Raw genomic sequence first — 11,989 nt, 5'->3', positions numbered from 1 at the left:
TTACCGGGATTTCGTTATATGATAACTGGAAATGTACGAGATTCAGTAATTGCGGAAACTGTATGGTAGAGATGAATATATCCGGAATGTTGGCAGACGAGTAGTTTCTGGATATATAACTCTAGAAATAATAAGCTTAAAATAATTATAAAATTATAGATATATAAAATCGATCTTTTGGAGTATTAACAGTAAATTGGTTTATCCTAGTTTATTGATTATAGTACTGTTTTTGGAGTTTTACATTTTAAATATGACGCAGTTGCAGCATCACTGCTTCACAATATAAAAGCAGCAAACTCGAAGCGGCGTCGTCAGATCTCCTCCAGAAAAATAAAGAAAAAGTCGGTGTTGGTCGGTACCAGTAAAGTTTAAGGTAAATTCATATTTTAGATAAGTTAGAAAAAGTTTCAAACCTTCTTAGCCTATTTAGAAATAGTATATTAAAATGTAAATTCTTTGGAAAATATTTGAGAATTTTTATTAGGTTTGAAGTATTCAGATATTGACTACTCGGTGTGAGATTCTGAACCAAAGTTTGTTTCTAAAATTATTAGAATAAATTTTAGTATTATCGACTGTGCAAGTTAAGAATAATTAATTCCGTTTTTATTGAGATTTAGCTAAAGTTAATTTACGGTGCAGTTTGGCACCGGGTACATGTAGCACCGTGCACCTGGTCGCACCGAGTAGTATATATTAGACAATTCTAAGTTGCATAGGTTATAAATGATGGTTGGCATTTGCACAAGAACTATCCTATCTATGCATGACATGCGAGCATAGGGTGGGGGGGGGGACTTTTTGTTATTAAGAAGTAGAAATTTGGATTTCAGATATAGTTCTGATTACAGTATCAGAGTTCCTGATTGTGCCTGTATAGTTATACCTAGTAGTAGCAGCAGATAGCACCGAACATCTTGAAGCTCCGGAAACCGAGAAGTAGTACAGAACACCTAGTAGCACCGGGAACCTTGTAGGCTTGTAGCACCGGAAACCGAGTAGCACCGAACAGCCCCGAGCACCGTGTATACGTGGCACCGAGCACCGCGGAAGTTCGGCAGTATGCTTAATATATAAAGAGACATTTTAAATATTTATTGAACTTTATTTTCTTTGATGCTATAATAAATATATGTATTGATGTTATAATAAATATATGTATTAACTGTTTATATATATTTCTTTTCTGTATTAAAACGAGATACCTTCGAACCTAACTATTGTAACGTTCCTCATAGATACCGAGTTGATGTACAATTACACGTTACAATTGGTGGCAGCAAATTTATTTATATTTAGGTATAAAACCCAAAACGTTACACTTTTTTAATTAATCATTCGCTTGTCAATAATTTTTTTTTTTACATTGTCCCCATTTTGTTAAACGATGCTTCTTGCCTTCTGCATTTAATATATAGTGTACTATTTCCTTTGATTTTACATTCATTTTGACTAATTCCCTCTATGATTATAAATAAAAAAAAATAATTATAGAAAATGATTTGCACATTTGATATCTATAGATACAGTGCAGGGAACTAATTTTGTTACATAAACCAGCATCAGCATAAGCATTAGTAGCATCAGGATCGAGCTAGCATCAGCATTTAAAAAAACAGCATTACCACGTTCAGGATCAGCAAGCAAAGGATAGAACTAGCATAGCTAGCATTGACCTAGATTTAAAAACCAGCATTGACCTATTTAAAATCAGGATTATGCTGGTTTTCTAATAATACAGATTCGTTTTTCACAAAACGAAACAGCAAGTAGATGTTCTTTTTTCAGTCGGGAACAAATACGAATAATGTATTTCTTGCGGTTAAATTATTCAATACAATCTTAAGATAAATATTAAATTAATTTAATAGAAATAATCCCGTGATATTTTTCAATCTGAATCAGCTGATCACCAAATGTTCTGTGGATAATGGAGTCCACTGCTGAGGCCTCGCCACGGCTTGATGTTATTGAAATTGGTGATAAAGGGGTAAGTAGTAACACTTGGTCAAGAAAAATAAGTTTTATAATACAATAAAAAGCATGATGTTTGGTGTATAACTATTTACTATAATTTTTATTGGGTTTTATGTGCATACACGCACTATTGAAGTAATTCACAATCCGAATTTCCTCTAAATTGACGGAAGCCAGAAATAAAAGTCGCAGTGCCTTTGATAAGATAATCATAGAGGTATTGAACAAAACCTAATAATTAAACAAAATAATTGATTCTGTATTATTCACAGCATTAAACGAATCTGGTTTAAATATTTTTAATGCAGAGGTTCCTAAATTTTATAAAAACATGTGCAGATAAATTTGTGTATGTACCAGAAAAAATTTCACTTTCAAGTGGCTAAAAAATAATTATCATTATAACACAATATAATATATGGGAGAGGATCTATGCATGAAAATACATTCATTTTAAAACTTTTACACTACATATTCTTTTCCTTGTTTGATGAATTGCATTATTCATCATAGTGGTACATTGTGTGACTAGTTTTTATAATTGTCATGTTATGTAGTATTTTATTTTAAGTACTTGAATCCATTAATACCCTTGCAAATAAGATCTCAATTCAATTAAATACACCAGATTTTATCAACAGAAGTCTATAAATCATTATCTGTGTTTTCCCAAATTAAGTTTTGCAGGATTTGTATATATATATATATATATATATATATATATATATATATATATATATATATATATATATATATATATATATATATGATCAATGAATAAATCTTAGCTTCTTTGTATAATGTACTTTTATCTTTATTATAGCTCTTTGTGGAAGAACTGGGTGTATATTGTCTCATCCAAAGCACTGAGGCAATCTACAGTGACGTCCAAGAATGATGATTCAAAGAAAATTCTGTTTGGAAAATGATTTTTTTTTTTTTTTTTTTTAAAAAAAAGAGAAATGTTCTTGATTCTTAAAAGTAGAGGGCATGGACAGTATAATGTAATGGTGAAAACTTACAAAATACAGTTTTTCAAGAATGTGAACTTGTTAAAAGAAACTTTGCTGGTGGTCAAGAAAAAAGCTTCACTTTTTCATGCAAACACCATTCTATTTATTTGACTTTGTGGACATAAATTTATTAAACAAGTGAAAAAGCAGTGAATATGGGACATGAATTGTAAAACTATTTATCTGATTATTCCATCATTACACCATGAAATATATGGAGATAACGAACAGTATTCAAGCTCAAAAGTCCATTATACAATACAAAACAGGAACAGAGGAAACACGGACCTCCAAACATCACAGGTGGGATCAGGTGCCATGGAGGAGTGAGCATCCCCTGCCGACCGGTCACACCCGCCGTGTGCTCCTTGTCATGATCGGGAAATAACGGAAGAATCCGTCGACAATTCAGTGTGTAAATAATGGCCTAACAATTAGTATGAAAAACGTCAGTCAGCATTTGACTCAATGATAAATTGTATTTGCTGACAAGGTCATTGTATCGACCATAGAACTTACGAAATGATGACTTTAAACGAGACAGTTGATATTCTTGTTTCATCAACTTATTTGTCAGTAATTTACCTCGTTTTAGAAATTGTACATACGTAGAGCATGCTCTTGTGTATCGAATCAACTGAGAGATATATACCCCGTATGCAGGTGATGAAAGTATATTGCTGCATAAGTAAGGGAAGTTGACGATTGAAAAGTTATAGTCATCACATTTATGATAAAGCTTGGTTGTTAGATTACCATTAACGTCTTTTTCAAGTAAAATATCCAAATATAAAACAGAGGTGTCAGACTCTGTGGTATCTTTTATCTCAAGTTCACCAGGATATATCGTATCGACATAAGAATGAAAATAGCCATTGTTAATTGACAATATATCTAAATGTCGAGTTTAACGCCACAGCAAGTGTTTTCTTCTTTTCACGTACGAGATTTTGGACAAATTCTGCTTCATATGAATACTAAAAAAGTCTGCTAATAACGGGGCGCAATTGGTACCCATAGAAATTCCAATAGATTGTTGGAAGACCTGGTCTCCAAAAACCACATAGATATTGTCAATCAGAAACTCAAGCATCTTTTTAATGTCGACTTCAGAGTACTTGTGTATAAAATCAGAATGTTTTTTAACAAAATAATTTTGCAAATGACCAATGACAAGGTAAGTATATTTACGAGTTCCATTTTTATTGAAAAAGCAGCTGTCAATGATATCAAAAAGCCTGGACTTTAATTTATCGTGGGGAATGGTTGTGTATAAAGTTGAAAAGTCGTAAGTTTTAAGCTGTTGATTTTGGTAAAATCTTGTGATTTAAAATTTTCCAAAAGTTCCTTGGAATTTTTAAGTATCCACATCTGATTTACACCACTTCTCGAATATATTGTTGCACAGTACTCTTGAAGTTTCTCCTTCACCACTGTTAATATCTTAGTGAGGAGTAAAGATAGAGGCTTGGTTGAACATTTACTGGAACCCGCTATGTATCTTTGTTTGTAAGAAAATTCTGAAAGTTGTTATGGGACATTTTGTGATTCCATTTATTATCAGGGCTAGAAATAATTATTTTTGTTTACTGGTCACTCGGGCTATCGCCTTAAATTTTCACTGGTCTGCTTTGTACTTTCACTGTCCCACTGGGTCAGTTGATTTTAAAAAGACTGGCCCAAAACCATAATACTAATAGTAATATCGTTTATATTGTGATACCTAGAAGTACATCTTAACAAAACAAGAAACAGCAGAAGTTGGGACACACAACCCTGTCAAGTTAACTAGCCCGACTGTGAATGAATTTTATTATGCATTAAAAAAATGCTGACCCAAAGGGAACATGCCCTCTGCAACGTGCTAGCCCAGATTGAAAATTCACTGGCCCCAGACCAGCGGGCCATCAATTATTTCGAGCCCTGATTATTAATTATAATTTGGTTAAGTTAAATTGGCACTGACTATAAATGAATTGCAATTTTTAGACACTAGGAATATTGTTTTCATTGCTTCCATGAACTTAAAATTTTAAATATATACTATGTTGGTCTACAATAAACATAAAATAACCTTTATTTTGTCCCCTACTTCAAATATATTGTGCCTTACAGCACAATTTGCTTCTAAGGAGTGGTAGAAGGAAAATTTGGAAAAGATGATATAAGAGTTTGTTATATTTTCAGAAACTGAACATTTTACCAAGGTGGTAAAAATCTAGACAAGAAAAACTGATAGAAAATATTACTGTAAATTTCATATATTAAGGTTTTAATTTTAAAATTGTGAAATTTGTTTTGAAATGAAAGAGAACAGTTTTAATGTTACATCATCAAGGTGAAAAGATATCTGGCTAGCATCAAACTCTAAATCTATGGTACACCATAGTATAATAAGTGAATGATTTAAACCACTGGCTTAAACAATGAGGAAAATGTATCTATACAATATGTACCATGACGTAAGAGAAGAAATATCTATATAGTAAAACATGGTTATAACGAACATGCTATAATGAATTCATGCTGATGGCGAAATGATTTTCATTCCCTGTAGTTTTCAAATCCACTGGAAAGTAAACATATAACAAATCAAAACTGTTTATCCCAGGCATTTTGCTGTAAGCTTATTTTTCTGTATTTGAATGATAAGTTACTTCATTCTAAAATGCCCTACATGATAATGTGTTATCCCCCATATTCAGTCTCTTACTGCAGATTATGGAATTTTCCAGTTAACATTTTAAATGACATTCAAATAAAGAAATGTTATTATTTCAACTTTAAATATATTCAGATGTCAATGAATGGGGACATACCGGTATTACTATTTTTGTCTATACAACTCATTAAAGCTGAACATGATTGGTAAAAGAAATTTGTCCGCGATATTCGATTGGATTCTACCGTTCACGGTAGCTCAGTCGGTAGAGCGCTCGCTCCGTGATCGGGAGGTCGTGAGTTCGAATCTCGGCCGCGACAGACCTAAGTCGATAAAAAAATAGGTAGCAACTGTTCCTTCGCCATGCGCTCGGCACTTTGGAGTGAAAGTTGCGGGTCTTTCGGATGAGACCTGAAAAACCGAGGCCCCGTGTCACGGCAGGCGTTGGCACGATAAAGATCCCTCACTGCTCAATGGCCCTGAGTGCCGAGTAAAGGTCAAAATTTGAAGCCCTTCACCGGTATATGGTGACGTCTCTATATGAGTGAAAAATTCTCGAATGGGACGTAAAACAATATACAATCAATCAATCGATTGGATTCTCGCTATATCTGAGGGACCCTATATATAGGGCCGCTCACTTAGTCACTGGTCAGTGTAATCAATCGTCACCGGTGTAGACGGACGTATGCTATATAGCACTCGGTAGCGACAAAAAATAACTGTTTACTTCTAATGTAGGATAGTAAAATACCAAAGGGACTAAACAACAGTTGCACAGGTCAGTGCAGTATACAAACAAACACTAATACACATAACTGCAATAAAATGTAAACAAAGGCAATGCAAGATAACCAGCACGAACACGGGTCGCCATTCCACGCCGATACCCGTGACAAAAAAGCAGTCAGGTGTAACGAATGTGAAGAGTATACCCTGGTGCTGATATCCTAGATAGTAATATCGAAAATGGTGTATGCCTATTTACGAGTCGTGTTCAGCTTTAACCTTGGCTTTACTCAGTATTTGACCATTACATGTATAATATTCCATTCAGTTACCTAGTACACAATTCTTAGCTCAAATACTGTATATACTCTGTATAGTGTAAGCAAGTATATCCAACTCAAACTTTAGTGAAAAGTAGGAACATGAGTGAATATTTAACCAGTCATGAATTAGTGTTTCATTTTTTAAGTTGGGGTGTAAGTGATCAAAAATTCTATTTTTTTTTAGAGTATTTATGAAATAAAGGATTGCATATGCTTCAATAAGAACACTACATGTAACAGAAATATTGCCTGTCTACATCATCTCAGAGGCAGGGATGTTGGTGTTGTCAAAAAATACCAGGGGTATTATTTTTTATGGTTTTTTTTTTTAAAATGTACTACAAACACAACTTGGACATAGAATTTTATATATATATATATATATGTATCTCTCTATTAGTACCTAAAACATCACACTACTGTAAAATATATGTGTTTATTTATTTGACAAAATCAATTATGTGGACAATCATATGAACAGTTTTAAGACTGTTCAAAAGAGCAGGCATGTATTTGAATTTTCATACATCTCATATGTAATCATGTACAATACATAAAGCACTTGAATACTCTAAATTCTGTACATTACTTTTTAGATCTACATGGGGGATAACGTCTTAAAAATGTACATGTATGTGATCAATGAATTTGGCACACTTCATCACACAGGTTTTAATGCCACTGTCTGACTTACAGAAGTTGATTATTAGTTCTTGGCTTCTCACTATTTTTTTCAGATAGAATTTCATCAGCTGGATTTAGGTCCAAAGAGGATGCCAGCATATCTAAATCATTCTTCAAAATATTCTTTTTTTGCCATCAATCCCTGGTAGACTTACTGCAGTGTTTACTGTCATTGGCCTGAAAAATATGTAATATTAGGTCATGATTTAATTTAAAAATTTTATCAAAGTAAATTAAGTTGATTAAGTTTAATTTCTCTTCTTGCATGGATATTAACAAACAATCTTCCAAAGAGAATCTGAATATAACTTTTGGTTGGAGATTTTTAAATTTCATATAATTAAGAAACTTGTAACTTTCAAACAGGCTGCTTAAATAATAAAGTTAAAGGGTTATTGCTTTTCAATTAAAATAACTTTCCATATTTAGAAAGTGCAATCAAATCTGAGTAAAAATATACTAATTATCTTATTTCGATGAAAAATAAAAAAGTTAGAGGCCAATAAGTGACCCCACCTATTATCGGTCAATCACCTTAAAGGCAGAGATTTTAAGCGCCGCCTTCAAAAATACCTGGTCTGTGTACCCCTGTCAATCAAGTACGTTAAGGTACATCATTGGGTGCTAGAACTTGATTGACATTTACTTACTAGTCCCTGTGTATACCCTGTGCACCTTGTTTGACACTCGTGGTGTCCATCAAATTAACTTTTGATTCTTTGATATTTACCACACATGGTATAAACAATAGAGAAGCTGTATTACTATGGAATTTTTAGCTTGATAATATATATACATACACACCTTTAATATTTGAAATAATTATGATTTTCTTTACAATAACATATATTAAAATTTGGTATAACTTTTTTTTTTCATAGCTCAACAAATACTCTGAATAATAATATTTTTTAATGGGCGGGGATACTTTGACACAAATTCAATTACAAATTAATAAAAATTATTGAGATAAAACTTTATTTACAACCTTTTATTTCTATTTCAAAATCATCTCAAAATCCCAACACAGGTAAAGTTTGACTTCTTGGGTACTCTGCTGTGTATTAAATCACTTCCTGTGTATAGGGATTAGGAGACAAACGACCGCAGGTAGACTGCTAGCCCTCAGGGCATTCACACCTGTACAAAATAAGCCCCTCCCTCACTTGGAATTTACCACCCGGTAAAAAATCTCTGCCTTTAACACCATATTCTTTGTTTTACTTAAAAAAATGACCAACTCCTACAATCCAAAAGAAACTACTTCTTATCAAAACAGAGTTTAATGGTAACTTTGATCAATTTCAAATGCAGCTACATATAAAAAAAAAATCAATAAGAATTGCATGCCTTGATGAAATGTACTCACATGTAACACATACTCTATTTTTGATGTTTTCAGAAATCCCATTTTACCTCTTAATTGCTTGAATTTATACATCTATAGCTTGTTTGCAAAAAGAAAACCTAATCTATTTTTCAGGATATTTATTGTAATATACAAAAACCCCTCTTACATCAAAGGTTCAAGAAGAAGTGCCCTGGAAATTGCAGTTATCTACCCTACCCCTCCAACCATTACCTGATTCTATTGAAAATATACTGTGGAAAACTGATTTTCCTGACTGCCCTTTTTCTGAGTATATTACATTCAATTTCAACATATCTGAATGATCAAATACATACATTTGATTCCCCTGAATATTTAAAGTGATCATCCTGTCCTTACTTGGCATTTGTGAGTAAATTCCAGGTGCTTAGTAGAATCCAATAATTACATGAAAATGTATATAATTTTGATATTTTTTTCATTAAATATGCAAAAAGACTATCTGTTTTGTTATAATTTAAAGAAAAATAATTATATAACCTATATGAAAATAATGAAAAGTTTAAGTTCTATCACAATATAGAAGACAAATGAGGAGGAAAATGAAGGGGAGGGGGTATTTTTTTATGTAATCATCAATAGTAAAATGGATCTAATTTGGAAAAAAAATTAAAGCACAGCAATTCTTTGAATAAATGTGGTTCTGTGAACTGATATTTTTGCATACTGACTCATTCTTTTTTCAAAATTATGATATTTAGTGAAATACATGTAAAAAAGAGTAAGTTTATGTAATTTCAGTGATATCGCAAAAATTAAGCCCCTTTAATTTTAATTAATACTAAGTAATTGCATCAAAATTTGATAAAAATATATGTGACAGTGCCCAAACTATTATTTTCAAAACAAATAAATTTTTCTCAGAAAAAAATTGCCTTACTCTGTTAAGATTTGTTATGCTGATGCTTGAAACGCTTTGAAAATGTATACTGGGAAAGGTTTACCCCCTTGTGTTTATGTCTCTCTACCTAAATGAATAAGAGTCAAATAAAAGAAATATGGTGAGTTTTGAAAATTGCATACATCAATAAACTTATTTAGAGAAGAATTAGACTAAATTACATATTTCTGAAAATTGGTGTTTTCTTCAAGGTGGCAGAGGATAGTTTTTTTTTAATGCCAAACATGTGCTAAGGGGGTACACATATACATGCGATCCATAAAAACATGTACATGGGGACAGTTTTCCAGGAGCTAATTAATTAAACTTCACATGTCCATGGCTTACAAATTAGGTCAACAAATTACATGTAATCTGCCTATTAGAGTGCACATGTACCAAAAATGCACCTGGGGACTCCCCAAATTTTGTTTTTGTTTTTTTTTTTGTTTTTCCAAGATTTGGGCCTCACTCGCACCCATACAACCCGCCCCCAGGCTCGAGCGAGCAGGATATAACACCCAGTAGTCTGTAAATCAATGCATGCCCTAATGAAAATTCACCAATTGATATGGGGCCATTCACCTTCCCTCTGAGATACACACCTTCTTGTAAGGCCTACTGCTTTTCAGCTGAATTTCCTCTACAACCGACCACGTGTCTTAGTTTCGCATTTACAATTCTGTATATGATAAGCGTCATAGTGACACCTACATGTTGCACATCATTTTTTTCAGCAAGCACTCTGCTACACCGCAAATGTGTCCCATAATTATTCTAATCAATTTTCTACATAAAATACCACATCAAACAGGGGATATCTCAGTTTTTAAAGAAATTTGACTGGGTCTTTAGTACGAAACTATCCCCTGGCACCTAAGACCGCAAGGGTAAATTCCGTAACCACATTTTTGTTTAAGAGTTGACTTCTAGATTTGGTAGACTGGCCTTGCCTGTCTGATATGCACGATATACATGAATGTACGAAAAGAGACAGGCAATACCAGTCTATAGATTTTTTTTTTTTCATAACAAATACACAAATACACAAAAACTTTCACACACCTTTTCATACATGTTGGAAAAGAAGAACTTAAGTATATACATATACACATACATATACATACGTATACACATACAATAATTATTCAAGAATAATATCAAAAATTAGACACATGAAATAGACATTTCCAATTGGACCATCTATTTTTGTAAAATGTATTTTCTGATAATGTCTCTTCTAAGGTATAGTAATTATATAAAAATCTCAAAATATCATTGAAAACAATACAGGATTTTTTTCTGGATTGTTAAAATAAGTATTTCTTCAGTAACAGAATTATCAAGTTTATAGCTATGTGATCCTTTTCAAAAATACCAAAAATAACAGTTTTCACATCAAACTCAATTCTTTTACCAGACTTTTGAAAAATCCAATCTGACAATGCTAACCAAATCATAGAAACCTGTGGACAGTAAAAAAATAAATGTTTAATCGTTTCTGGTTCTAATTCACATAATGAACAAAGTGGAGAATTTTTAATTTTAGACATGTTAAGTATTTATTAGTACTTAAAATTCTATGAATAATTCTATACTTGAACCATATCAGTCCTGAATCTTTAGTTAAGTATTTAAAGTTTGTATAAATATGTTTCCAATTCAAATCTGATTCTAACTTTAAATCAATTGCCCATTTTTCACAGATAGGTCTGTGCTGTATTTTTGACATTAAATGATCATAAATAATTCTGGATCCTTTTTTATTCTGACAAAGTATTTTTAAAAATTCAGGTTGGTATGGTTTAACATAAATATGTTTTGACAATTGTTTAACATTTGGCCATGAATACAGAATTGCCTGCTTCAGTCCCTCATATGTTATGAATGGCATCTTAACTAAATAATCATTTGTGATACTTTCATAACTAATAAAATTGCCTTCTGTATCAAATAAGTCATGTACTATGTGGAACCCTTTCTCATACATTGTCTTATAAAATACATGTTTATTTTGAATCTTTATTTTATTATTATACCACAAGGGTTCACACAATATATCTAAATCATTAAAATCAAAACTTTCTAAAAATTCAGCAAAATAAAGCAAGGTTTCTTTCCAGAAAATATTTTGTATGATTTTTGCCCTTTGTTTACAATATTCAGATCCAACCTGACATAGCTTATTAATATTACAACCAGTAATTTCAGAAAAAATATTTATCCAGTTTGAATTATTTGTAAATATTCTTCTAATCCATGTTAATTTTAGGGATTTAATAAATGTTCCTATATTAGTCATCCTGCATCCACCACTTTCAGAATCCA

Source organism: Saccostrea echinata, unplaced genomic scaffold, assembly GCF_033153115.1.
Source record: "Saccostrea echinata isolate AGI-Se365-2 ecotype Australia unplaced genomic scaffold, CSIRO_AGI_Sech_v1 ptg000033l, whole genome shotgun sequence".
Classification (NCBI taxonomy): Eukaryota; Metazoa; Mollusca; class Bivalvia; order Ostreida; family Ostreidae; genus Saccostrea; species Saccostrea echinata.
Note: the sequence above shows the minus strand (reverse complement) of the source record.